The following is a 13,964-nucleotide window of genomic DNA, read 5'->3' as shown; positions in this document are numbered from 1 at the left end:
GCCGGATTGAGGACCCTGGGGGGCTGTATCCGGCCCATGGGCTGTAGTTTGAGGACCCCTGATCTAGAGATTTGCCTTCTACATAGCTGCCTTTGAAAGACATCTGTATCCCTGCACCCCTGGGGTAACAGCTTCCCCCGTTAAGCGCTGCCGCTTTGGTTTGTGACCAGGTAGCACTAAAACCAAAATGGGGTTTCACTGATCTTCTGCCTGTGTTAGCATCCTCACTATCCTACCTGGGTAGTGGGACAGAAAGATACAAAAGCAAAAGGCCTGACAATGCACGACCTCCAGTTAATTCTGCTGCCTTCTGCTTGAGCACCGGGGCGCCCATGTCTACTCAAGGCAAGTTTTACAGTGACAGTGCCCTCCTGACCGCAGGGTCTCCTCAGTGAACCTCGGCACCACGGCCCGCAGGGAGCCGCGGGTGACGCCGGCTGCGCGGACCCAGGCGACAGGCACTCCCTTCGGCGCGCGGGGAGCCGGGGCAGCGGCTGCGCTCCGGGAGAAGCCGCAGGCGAGGCCGCTCGCTCCCGGCCGCCGCTCCTGGGGCACTTTCGGCTGCCCCGAGGGGGGCGCGGGGGCAGGGGCAGGGGCAGGCCGGGCGCACGGCGGACGCGGGTCGCGCTGCGGCTCCCGAGACACCTGCCTGCGGGCCGGGCCGGGCCGCGCCGCGGCGGGCGGGCGGCGGCAGCAGCCAATGGCGGCCCGGTTCGGCGGCGCCGGCCTCTCGCGAGAGCCGCCGAGTAAACATCCCTGGGCCGAGGCCCTCCCGCCGCCCTCCTCCTCCTGCCATTAGCGCGGGGGAGGGGGCAGTGCTCGCAGAGGCGCCGGGCGCAGGCAGCGAGCGGGGAGCCGGCGGGAGGGCGGCGCGGAGAGGTGAGTGCCGTGGGGAGCCGGCGCTGCTCTCCGCCCCGGGGGCGCCCCTCGGCCCAGCCCGGCCCTCTCCCCGGCGGCGGCCGGAGAGGGGGGAGCGGCGTTCCCCAGGCGTGGTGCGGAGGGAGAGTGGACCCCATCATTGGAGACTGGAAATCTCCCTCTGCTTCCCTCTCCGCCTTCCTCCCCCCCACCGTGAGGCAGCAGGAGCAGCCATAGCCGTAGAGTGTGAGGGAGGACAGCCCTCGCCCGGCTGCTGCTCAGCGCGGGGAGGAGGCGGGAGCATCGGGGGTGGCTCTCGGCTCCGGAGCCGCCGGGGCAGTTTGCCCGCCTGCCGCCGGCGCGCTGCCCCTCAGGTGACTTCTCCCCCTGCCCCCAGCGGGCGAGCCGGGGCTGCCGCCTCCCGCCAGCGGCACAAGTTGCCCGAGTTCGCCGGTCTCCCCGGGGGGCGGCGCTGGGGGTGCCCCGCCGCGACCGCCCGCCGCGACCGCCCGCCGCTCCATCCCCCGGCGGGGCCGGCGGCCGAGCCAGCGGGCGGCAGGGCGCCGTGGGCTGAGGGGCTGGCGTGGCGGGTGGGCTGGCGGAGAGCCGGGGGCGCCCCGCGGGGTGGCGGGGGCAGGGGCTGCGCTTGGCGGGCGGGTTCGGCGCTTAGCGGGGCGGCAGGCGAGGTGGGGGGTGTGGGTGCCGTGCCGTGGGTCAGGCTCAGGCGCGGCCGGCGATCGTGAGGCGGTGTGGGGTGTACCCGCGGTAAGAACGTGGCTTTCGGGCTCTCCTGCCCTCTTTAAAAATAAACGAACAAAGGGACGACGTTACCTCAGTAATGCGCGCTTTAAAAGCAAACAAAACCTCACAAGTTTCCACTCTGGGACGAACAAATCCACAGCCGGCTTTTGTACCGTTTCCCCGAGCCAGAGGGGGTCTGGATCGGGCCCGCGGTCTGACAGCCCGGCCCGTGCTCTGCGTCTTTAGGCGATTCACGGTGACGAAGAGAAAAGTTAAACTGAAGAACTGTGCCATGTCTCCTGGTTTTGTTTGGTTTTAATTCGTTTGAAACGTCTCCGCTTAGAACGACAGAGTTCACATGCATGCTAAAAGGCTGCCACTGCGCGCACCCGATTTCCTGTTGCAAAATCCAGAATAGGAATAAATGAGCCTGGATGCAGCCTCTGAATAAAAAGTAATACTGAAGTTTGACTTAAAAAAATCTTACAGGATGTGTGGTGGGATATACTCCTGTTATTTTGCTTTTACTTGCTCTTTGCTGAAGAGCAGTGAAATTTATTTTGGAGACCACAGACGCTGGATTTTGTCATGTACGCTGGTTCAGTATTTTGATTACGGTTTGAAGTAGAGGGATCTTGTTTGTGAGCATATGTAATGCTAAAAAATCTCGCTCAATTGTTGTGCATGTTCCATAAAAGATGTCTGAATATACACAGAAATGTTAAAAACTGCTTTCATTCCTTATCCTTTAGGAACTTAGGGATGAAAGAGTATCAGTGTTAATTTTACTCTGAGCAGTTAACTGAAATGCTAGCCTATAGGCTACTAACCTGAGAGGTGATGAGCAGTGGCCATGCTCATTGCATATGAGAAATTTCTTCCTGTATCTAATAGAACTGATGCAGTTTTACCTTCTGTGCTATATGTAGGCATGTTTTCCTGATTTTGTTGAAAGATGTCTAGGATTAGGAAGAGTCAAATTTGTGTAGCTCTGTGAAATGGAACTCAGCTGTTTTTCACGTTGGACGTGTAAATTCAATTTAAATATTGTATTCTAACAGAGCTTAAAATTTTCTGATATTATAAACATTTTATTTCTCAAATACTTCAGGGGAAAAGAAACCCCCAAACCACTAGCTAAACAGAATTCAGAAGCAAATATTTACAGTGGGTAGGTATCTGCCCCCACCCTTGAAGTTACTCTTTAAAATAAATAAATTAAAAAACCAAAACCCAAACCAAACAAAAAAGAAACCCCATACCCCGTCATTAACTTCTGGTGGACTTGGACCAGGTCCCTATGCTCTTGATGCGCAGTGAGGGAGCGTTCCTTGGAGAACAGAAGTTTTGGATTTCTGTCAGATGATCCATTGTGGGCTTGCTTGTGCAAGCGAGCCTTCGGGAACTGACCTCTGAGGGTCTGATCCTGTTCTTGGTGGAGTTGCTGTGGGCCTGTCATGGATTGGACTGATAGGGGATAGTACACTGAACGGAGTTCAGTATATGTATAGCTTCTCACACGCTTGGGTGAGGTTTGCATAGCTATTTTTTTTCAGGACTTCTGTGTAGCCTCCTTTTGGCTCATCTGTCTGTGTGCTCCTGAAGCTTGAATGGTGGGTAGAAGTTTTTATCATTTGAGTTACGTGCTGTAGTTTGGGATCTCTTGAATCCTTTAGTGACCACAAGGGGCTTATTCATAGTTTTAGAAGCACTGGTTTTGTCCACTGTAACTGTCTAGGCAATGGGTTTGTCTTGTTTTTAAATCTTATCTTCTCCCTATAAATTAGGTTTTCACTCAGTCCATGTTTATTCTAGTAAAAATGTTCTTCTTCCCACCAAGTTAAAGCTGAGAGTTACTTAAAAATGCAAAGCCAACTGATAAAACTTCATGTTCTAGGAGGTGCAGGGTATACATGTAAGTTACAAGTGAAAGAATTACTTCTCTGAATACAGTATTCATCAGCACAAAGACTACTAAGCTGATATTATATGGTAAATGGTTTGCTTTTAGTCCCCGAGAAAGAGGCATTATGTGTCTTACGGTAATGACAGTTAACATAAATCAAACATATTATTGTCTACAAAATCACTTAATCTTCCTCTTGTTCACAGTTCATTTCAACGTATAGCTGCACTTAGAGCGTACCTGTCACCAGTAGTAATTGCATTACTGTAGCATGAAAATGTGGGTTTGATAAATGACTGAAGTCTAATTCTTCAAGATGGGTCAATGCAGGATTTTTCAAAGTCTGGTGACTAAATAACGTCTTTTGTTATGCAAAAAGAAGTAACAGTGAGGGTAACCCAATCTAATGTTACAGGGTATGAATTCAAGGAAGAGTTATTTAGTGCATGGTGTGAATTTAGTAGTGCATGTAGTGAACTGTATTTAAGGTGGGAGATCTTTCCATGAAGGATCAGAAGTTAGTTGTTGCTAAACACAGAAGAGTAGAACTCACTACTTGATTGGTACCAAAAGTTCCACAGCTCTGCAGTCTAAAACTGCAGAATAAATTTTGGCAGTCCCACTGCTCCTGCATCTGCATGAGAAAACAACGTTTTTGTTTGACAACAATAAAACCAAAACAGGAACTGGAGGCGGGAATTAATTTATTGGAAAAAAAATATTTTCATTGTCATAAATTATTTGATCAGCATGGGAAGCATTAAAATGGGCAGTTGTCACAGTTAATACTGTCTTTTACTTGTGAAATCAGGTGATTTTGTGAAGCTTGCATTAATATCTCAACACTTTGTAGAGACTTAGAAAGCCAAAGGCAAACAACAGATTGGGAAAGTGTATTAATCTTTATGCTTAAAATACCTTGTTTTCTGATTTCTTAGTAATTTTGGCATCAGATTTTACATTCTGGTTTGAACTGTAGATTTGGAACTTAGTTTGTGATGTATGTCTTTATATCTACAGACTTGCAATTTGTTAGCTGACATATGGTTTTATGGGAGTTGCAACTGAATAGAATATGAGGAAAGCAGATACCTAGAATTTTTATGTAATAAACTTGCTTCAGAAGACTACTTACATGAGATTTTGTTTGTCAAAGGAACAGTTGACTTCCTTACTTTTACTAGTGAAGGGAACAGTGGTTGATGAACATGGTATTCTGGGTTTATGGGATTGCACAAGAGTGAGAATCTCCTGAAGCAGTAGAAAGAGACACAACCATTCACCTTTTAGTAACAAGGAGCAGACAATATTAAGTAATAGCTTGGTGTGAACAGGTGCGCAAACAAATTGAGTTTATTATAGATGACAGAATGAATGGGAGGGAGGAAGTAAATGGATAAATCAGGTCAGTATGGGGAGAGGAATTGTGTTTAAAGGAAGAGAGTTTATTGTATTGCAACTTATATTAGCTATGTTTTTTATGTTCCAGAGCTTGAGCCTGTGATCGCTGACAAGCTGTAGAGGAACTGCAGACTTGGCAAAGATCTTGGCATACTGGAACTTGTCAAATTTCCTTCCACAGAAGCGGAAACAAAAAACCTTTTTGTTATCTTTGGACAGGTGAAAGGCAATAGCAAAAGGTCTCACCGTGTTTAATAAAGATAGCACTTTACAGTTCTTTGAGAGTACAGTGTGTAATGTCCCATCAAGTAGGGCAATGCTAGTGCATATATAAAATGTGCCAAGATGTTTTAGCAGGTAAATCTCCTTGTAGTAGAACAAAACCAAGCAAACCATGCCCCAGACAATTAGAAAACTTTAGTCAAGTGGCTACCTTACTGGAAATAAGTACTTTGTTTAGGGCCCTTTTAATGAGGTGCTATAGTAGAATAATGCTTATGAGAAATACGGTGTTGCTTAAGTTGGGTGCAATTAAAGTGAAGATACTGGGTCACACCAAGCCATAGGAGTTACAAATAGTCAGTCTCCATATGCAGGAGTTTAAACTGAGGGGGGAGTGGAATTAACTGTAACTGTGGCAAGACACATGACTACCCTGAAGCTACTGCTAAGAAGGATGCAAACAGCAAATGTAAGCCGCTTGGCGGAAGCAGCTTGCTACAGGTGGGGAGTTGTGTGTGCTTAGGGGGGCTCTTCTGGTTGTCCAAGGTTAGGCTCCATCTCCCTGTCCCTGATGCAAGAGAGAGTGAGACAACTTACCTAGCACAGCTTGTGCTCTACCATGAACTTCTGTCAGTGTCACTAGGAACCTGCACAGAGGACAGATGTCCTCTTCCTGCCAGACCAGTGCCAGTTTGGGGACTTTTGAGTGTGCTCTGTGGGAAAAGGGTTTTCTAGGGACAGTGTTCATTTCCAAGGTAGATTTGCTTCTGCCATGTACGCAAACCTTGAATTTGCTGGCACTGTTACCAGCGTGAGCTCAGTCACTTGTGGGGGTCCACTTGAAAGTGGACTGTTCCCGCAGATCATTGTCTTCTGCTACGTGTTTTCCAGAATGAGTAGAACTGAATCTAATATGGAGAGGCCTGACAAAGCTGCCATGTAACATCAGCACAGCTATAGCTTCACTTGCTAGAAAGCCTCAGTGTTATTATGAGTGCAGTAGTAAAAGAAGAATGGATAGTTAAATTCCAAGTAATATTTCATTGTCTTCAGGAGAGCTGTTCTGTACAAACCAGCCAATATGTGGATTACCTAGCCACAGAACCCTCTTACCATTCTTTGAAGCTGAATTTAAGATTAGCCATCTTAGTTTTCCATGTGTCACAACTGAGCACACAGTAGAGGGTGACAGGACATAGGTGTGGTCTGGTATCTCCCCTTTATTTCTCAGTGCAGAACTACCTCTTTGGCTGGTTAGCTAGGTCTGAACCAAGATGTGGAGAAGGCAGGAGCAGCTTGCAGGCTGAAGTGTTCCACTCCTTCCCGTAAAAACTGATAAAACCCTTTCCTTTCAGGAAAAATTCCCTTTTTCCAGATTAACCAGGTAGAAATAGCAGACCTTAGTCCAGTGGCATCAGGCTGCTTTTGTCTTGCTTTGTATGGTGGGAAAGTGTTTACCACAGATATTTCTTAAAATTTATTTAAAATATGTTTTTGCAATAAATAGTTGCATGATGTGTTTCCAGCCCTTCCCTCTCACTGGTGCCTTATAAGGGAGGTAGCCAGGACGCCAGCCAAATATCAGCCTGATGAAAGAATTGTTCCACTTAAAACGTCACTCATTTTCAGCATGCTGAGTCCTGTACAAAGAAGAAAGCTTGTATTAGTAGCTCCACAGACAAAAGTGTTGTACCGCATTATTTAAAGGCAGTTGTTTCTTGAAGTTAAAGATAACTGGATTATTCTGTTTTGTGGTACTTGGTGTTTGGCAGATCAGGAAAGGAGAACAAATTCAATCACAGGATAAGGATTTAATGGGAGTACCTGTTTTTACAAACTGTAGAAACTGAATATGAAGAATGAAGTCAGCTTAACAATAATTAAAAGCATAATTTAACAAGCTCTAACATCTGGAGCTATAAGGGAATTTGTGTTCTGTGCATGAGCTTCTCTGTGGGACGCTAGGCAATCATACAGCAATGAAAGACATGGCTGTTACATGTTTGTAACAATTGTTAAAAACTGTTAAAACACATTCCTATTTAGTGGAGTAATGGCTTTTGGTCAACAGGTATTTGTAGCAAGTACACTTTGAGACTTTACTTGTCAAGTAAGGTCATCCTATGGTACAGATCATAATAGTGGAGTGTCTTGGAAAGCAGTTGAGTATATCACAGTGATTTCCAACTGTCAAGATGAGTGAAAGAAAGCAATTTTGTCACTTCTGGTGTCATTAACGTGCATCTTTGTCACTGGGTTTTGTTGGGTTTGTTTGTACTTGATTAGTCCACTAAAGTGAGAAGAGCTCTGGTTGAGCAGGCGAGTTGATACTCTTTGTGACTGACTTGCCATATTTCACTTTGGTGCATCAAAAATTTTGTGTGCCTAAAGAAAATTCCTCTTACTAAATTAAGCTTGCTGCTTAGAGTTTAAAATTTATTTCCTTCACTTTGTGAAATTAGTTACAGCATGAATTTTGGTTGCTGAAATGCTGTAGTAAAGGAATTATTCACGTTAAAGTTGGGGGAGGGAGCGCAAAAAACCCAACCCTGATTATATTATAACTATGATTTTTCAGTCCTTTCACAATTTTAACAGGTATAGGTAGCATCTTACAAAGTAATGACTAAGGGCAGATAAGCAAGGTTTGTTAAAACAGGAGTTCTCCATAAATTCAGCTCTCAAATCTCTTGTGAGCAAAGTATATACATGACCATTTTCTATTGAAATGTGTTAGGAACAGGTTCTCTTCTGGTTAATTATTGTATGGAGACTTTCCCTACACTGTACTGTTCACTTTCTCAAGGAGTTTCATTGAACAGAGTAAGCGAGTTCATATAAAATACATATTATGGGAGCATCTTAGCCCACTGGCACTCTGGTATGGTGGCCTCACTGCTCAGTTGCGTAAGTAGCAATTAGAAACCTTTTTGTGGCTGGTTTTGTTGTGTTTGGGTTTGTTTTTTTTTTCTCCTTTATAAAAAAAGTAATTGTATGTTAAGAGCACCTGGAATAAATCTTTTGTAAATTGATTATGCTTTGAATTTTTTCCAACTAGAAACTGAGTGAACTTTAAGTCAGGCAAAATGACAATAAGGTGAATAAAAACCTGTAGAGCAGAGACTGTTTTGAAGTATTTGAAAAGCCTGAAGTGCAGAATACAGACATTAAATCAGGGGGATCCTCATGGGGAAAATAAAAATGTGTGTGTAGTATAAAACATGAATATAATTGACCTTTAGTATCTGCTTAAAGAGATACATGTGGAACTGAAGTCAAATAAAGCTCCCCCTGATATTCAGCTGAATCTGAGTGTTAGAGCTGTCTCTGAGGTTAAGTTATACAAGCCATGGAGGGGTTAGACAGCAACAGAAGTTGAGGCTGTGGTTGTCAAGTCCAGTGAACCACAGGCTACTGTCAAGCCACAACACTCCCAGACAACCATGCACCTTTGATTAAAAAACACTTCTGTCCCATTGACCAGCCACAGGCTGCTGACAGCGTCTGTGGACCACGGGTTGGAAATCATTAAGTTACAATGAGCTGTGGTATTAGGAACAATAATCTCCAGAAATAGTTCTAGGTAAGAAAATTAATTGCAGGTAATTTATTATATGATTTTGAGAAGGACAGCTTTTAAATTAAGGGAGATAAAGATCTGGAAAAACAAAACTAGTTATTTTGATTTGGAAGATGAAAGGATTAGAGAAAGGGGATTCCTTCTTCCCTCTGTTAAATCTTTTTCCTCTCCTTTTCTCTCCCAGCCTTTTTCTCATGAGCCAGTGATAAAGGGAAAAGAACAAAGTGGAATGCTTTAGATTTTCAAACTTTGCTGGCAAACCTTCAATAAAATTGGAAATTTTTTTAGCTTCTTCGTTACGTTGCAGCATGCCCCCACTTCTTGACCAGCTCTAGTTCTCAGTAATAAGCAGTGTTTACAGGCAGCGTTCATCCATTCTTTCAACATGAAGGAACACACTGAAGTCACTGCGAGCCCCAGGTGCGCAAAGAAATGCAAAGTTGTCTCCAAAGAGTTGAGGCCATGTAGCTAAGGTAGTGTTTCACAACAAATGCATCAGGTGAAAACTTGGATTTCAGCTGTGCTGGCATGGTAGTAATATGTGGAAGGATGGAGCTGTCCAGGTGGGGATCATAGTATGTTTACCAGCTAATCAGTTTGAGCATGTAAATCTTGGCATTTCCAGAGGGTTGGTTACACCTGGGATGTAATTTAGATGCAAATGAACTTATATCAAAGTTTCTTGTGACAGGAATGGTGGTGTGTCCTCTTGTCTTCCAAGACTTACTGCTCTGGGCTTTGTCATGATGAGGTGTGTGAAATGGATGCTATACTCATACAATCAGCCCCCCCCCCGATGGTGCTGTGAATCTCAGACTGTGGATGTGTTAGTGGGCTAACCAATATGTGGATGTTCAAGTTGACAATATATTGCAGCTCTAATCCCAACTCCTTCATCCAACATCAGTGGTGCTGATATTATTGTAGGGTGACCTAAAGGAACTTTCCACTCGGTTCTTCAGGAGGGATCTGAGTACAACCCGCCGCGTTCCCTGCTATCACAGTGCCACTTGCTCTAAGTTGATACTGAAAGCATTGTCTCTCACAGCTGTGGTTCATTCAGAACTCCAAAGTCTTAGGCTTGCACTTGGATATGTTTAAGCCCTATTTAATCCCAAAGGGCACCTGATTGATGCTAACTGCTTTTGCTTACAGACATGTAAGCCAATTGTGTAGTGGTAAATGAAAAAAGAAGAACAAATTCCTTTCAGTGTTCAAAACCACAGATGAACATTGTATCGCCCGAACCTGAGAATTTCATGTCTCTGAATACAACCTGACCTACACCACTGATTTCAATTGTTGCTCACGGCTCGTGCTGCAGCCTGGCTGACAGAATAACTTTGCTGAACACCTTTGTTGGAGACTAGCAAAGAGGTTCCTTGGAGCCAGCCAAAGTGCTGTTGCCTTCACCGTAGCTTGTCACTAAGATGCAAAACTCTGGCTGTGGTGAGGGTGCAGCAAAAAAAGATACTTGCCCATTATCTGTTTAAATAAGCAAAACAACATTCTGCTTTGTAAAAGAATGTTTACAATCAAAAGCAACATTTAGAGAAAAAACATTAATAGATACATCCATTTTTTTCATGCGTACTTTTGATCACTGCATTTAAAAGGATTGAAAGACTAGTGGAAAGTAAAAAATCAAAAAGGAAGTCATTATGAGGTAACTGGGGAAAATTGTTATATTGTAGTAAAGATAACTAATTTTAGCTAATCTTCCCTCTGCCCTCTTTATTAAATGCAGTAATATCTAGAAAACAAATTTCAGTTTTGTTTACAGTCCAGTGTCAGTTTCAGATTTTGACCCCCAGGTGTGGGATGAGCTGGTGCTGTTTAGGGAGAAAAGGCTGCAAGAGAACTGTGATGACGACTTTGGTTATACTATTTTTCTCTTTTTTTTTTTTTTTTTTTTTTTTTTTAAAAAAAGGGCAAAAACCCATAACTGAAACCTGTTAAGTGTTCTTTGTATTTTTTCCATGTAGAAGCTTGCTTTTGAAACTAGTCCTGACAGTATCTTATTTCTTTTTGACTGTAATTTTCTCAGTCTGAGAAACAGAACGTAAATGTATTTTCTTGGTTCTTCTGCCTAAGTGCTCTGAAGCAGTCAAGTCATCTTTAAGGAATGCTGCCATACAGACTAAGAGGAGGAAAGCTCTGTATTCTTACTTAGGACATTAGAGAGTGATAGTGAATCTGCATCTGCCTCTGCATCTGCCTCTGCAGCTGAAGAATGCAGTTGCATGATGAGATTTTCTTCTGTCATTGTGGAATCTTAAGCCCTTCTCCTCCCTCTCTTGCCTGCCAAGGCAAGGCTGGACTTCACCAGAAAGATGTTGGTTAAGTAAGGTCCACCCCCCCAACCCCTTCTCTTTGAATCATAAAGTAAATCCTCTCCAGATACTGCAGACTAATAAACCACAGTAAGAGCAGTGCAGATTAAGCTCCATATTTGTCTTGGATGGAAGGCCAGACTTCTGTCTGGAACATCTGAATCGGTGCTTTGGGTGCAGCTTCCTTCTATTCAAGAGTGGTGATCATCTTGTCAACAAAGCATCTGGTTTACAAGATGAAGTCACTTACAGAAGTAAGCTCTCATCATATATGCTCATCTAGGGAGGGAAATAAGGACTTTTTTCCTTGTAGTATAACAACTGCTACACCTGCTTACGCTTTTTCCTCCTACTTTCTCCCCTCTAGGTAGATTGGGCATGTAGTTTGTGCTTGACCAAGAGAGTAGGGTTTGTAACAGAAATAAAATTTGGCAAACCTTACTTTTTACAAGGAAAGCCGCACTGAATGAATTCTCATGGCTTTCCAGATTAATAGGATCTAAATTAATATTTGCTGATAACTAATGTATAGATAAAATAATATATTTTTTTAATTCTTGGCTTCCTTTGGTACCTCAGCCAATGCTGCTTCTAGGCAAGAAGCCTCTTTTGTTGATACAAAGATAAATCTACTCATATTGAATTTGGTGTAAAATGCTCACCAGTTTGAGGGAGAGGGGACTGATAAAGCATAATCCAGCCTCCATTTGTGGATACCTAGGACTTTTTTTTTTTTTTTTTTTTTAAGCGATAGGCGGAGAGAATATATGAATGTATCAAGATCCTTTTATAAGTGCCTTTTTCAATATTGAAAGATCTGGTGCTCTTTGAGGTACCAACCATATTTGACTCTGCATACTTCAGAGCCATGGTTTAGTCACTTTAGCAGCTGTTTACAAAACACCAAAATCCAGAAGGCTTTCATCATCTTTGAATGAAAAACATTATTTTCTCTCAACTTTGCATCTCTAAATTTACTAAGCAGTACCAGTCCCCTAATATTGTGTTTATATTCAGTTACCCTGTGCCATCCAAATGCAACAAAGTTCAAAATAATTAATGTAATTGATTGGGTTTTTTTTCAAAACTATTGCTCTGAATTGTATTTGTGACATGTATGCTTTTGCTTTCTAGCAAACTTGATTCACTGGGATCTATATGATGTTTTCTGTGGGTGTGGGGATTTATTATGAGAAATTAAGATTTATGTTCGTGATCAAAGATTTTGTTGACATACTATCTGTGTCCTCTTCAAATTACTCTGTGTTCTTAAAGCAGAGTCTAAAGTACTGTTACTTTTTTCTTAATTTTCTGAGTTTGCGTTACTTCCTTCATGCCCTTTTATTGGCAAGAGACAAGGCAAATATTCCTAATGACGTGATTATTAGGAAATTGAGTGGCTTATTCAAGGTCAGCCTATGTTTGTATGCTAAATTTTCTTAAAGAAGAATACTTGGGAGGTGTTAAACTTTTGTTGGCTCTGGAAAGCAGAAGTGCAGTTAGCATGTGGGACAGGAATATTCCTGTTGGCTGCTTTTCTTTTGCATGGCTCTGGCATGTTGGGAGTCAGTAGGTCTTGGGTTTTCCTACTGAGAAAGTACATGGGGTTACATGTATTCCTTAAAGATATACATAGATTAGTTCATATTTTGTAAAGGCACACCGGGATACTTTCACCAAAGATGCTAGGTAAAAGCAATTCATGTTTTGAAGGAACCTGCTATTTTTAGGGAGGATAATTCATTTTGCCTAGTCTTATTTGTTCAGTCCTTGGCCTTTAGAATGGTATCAACAAAGGAAGTGACTCTTACAGATGCTTTTGTGATGTGGTTCCTAATTTATTGAGAGCTGGACTGAGATCCATTGACTCATTTCATGTAAGCCATCAACAAGCTATTTCCAGTTATTGCCTGGACCAGGCCTTTCAGCTGAAAGATGCCATCTCTAACTGCCAGCCATGCTTCACAAGAAGCACAACAAACTCACATTACAAATATTTCAATGTTATAATACAGCCTGTGAAGTTTTGGCACTTACTTGGCAAAGGATGTCTCCAAAGAGGTATTTTTAGCAAACACTATATAGAGAGCTTCAGATCTTCATCTTTTTTCTTTGTGGAGAATATTTTTTACTGTGAAGTGCCCAGAAGTAAAGGATGTAAAAAATTACAAGATGCTCAAACCACAGTTGGGTTCAAATTGTCTTAAGTTTGGTGGGAGCTGGGTCTATCCACATTAGACAGTTGCCTGGTCTTCCTGTGCTGGAGGTGCTCTGTGGTGCAGATGGGGTTGGAGGACGGATGCCACCAATTTTGTTTGCTTCATTTGGCCCTTGGATCGTATTTTAACTGTAAGACAAGTCTGTTTGCTGTAGGACTACTATTTGATGAGGCTGGCTTTCTAAAACAGCTTGAGAAACCTGTTATAGACACGGCCAACAGTTACGTGCTTTTGAGATGATCAGTAAAAGCAGACTGCTAAATCCAAAGGTTAATTCTAGGTACCTGTACCATAATGAGACTTGGCATGCTATTAGCTGCCAGGCAGGGTTCATCTACCTAGCCTTGGGTGCTGAAAATTGCACATCCAAGCCAGTCATCTTAACCGTCCTTTGTAGTCAATGGAGATGGAAAAAGCAGTAGGAGATATTTGCTTCTACCTTCTGCAAGGGTGACAATTTTAGGACTCTGCCACCACGGCTGGTAGAACAGAGGTTAACATCTTTTTCAGGAGAAAAAGATGGGTACAAACAAAGGCCCTGGTTGACTTCCAGTTGTGCAGCCTCCAATGCACGTAAACACTCTGGAACTGCTGTGTGACTTCTGAGTCGTTTCCTATGGCAGCTGAAATTTCGACAATGAAATCTGCTAACTTCACCTTAGTAAAATATCCCTTCAGGTGCATCCAAAAACTTGTGAGTTCAC

At 43.3% G+C, this 13,964-nt stretch overlaps 1 protein-coding gene across 5 annotated transcripts in view; it reads left to right on the top strand.

Annotated features, from left to right (window-relative positions):
- The first annotated feature begins 742 nt into the window (after positions 1-742).
- The window catches only part of STK38L (serine/threonine kinase 38 like), a 50,763-nt gene continuing 37,541 nt past the window's right edge, over positions 743-13,964 (top strand). For 3 of the 5 annotated variants that reach the window (XR_005828036.1, XR_005828035.1, XM_040595387.1), the window contains exon 1: positions 743-879. The gene's annotated coding sequence lies outside the window, so the exon portion shown is untranslated. Of the gene's footprint in view, positions 880-976; positions 1,233-13,964 lie in introns of those variants that run through there. The other 2 variants (XM_040595385.1, XM_040595386.1) reach the window with 2 other exon arrangements.

The sequence above is a fragment of the Falco naumanni genome, chromosome 5 (assembly GCF_017639655.2).
Source record: "Falco naumanni isolate bFalNau1 chromosome 5, bFalNau1.pat, whole genome shotgun sequence".
NCBI classification, from domain to species: Eukaryota; Metazoa; Chordata; class Aves; order Falconiformes; family Falconidae; genus Falco; species Falco naumanni.
Note: the sequence above shows the minus strand (reverse complement) of the source record. Positions and strands in the feature narration are given on the sequence as shown.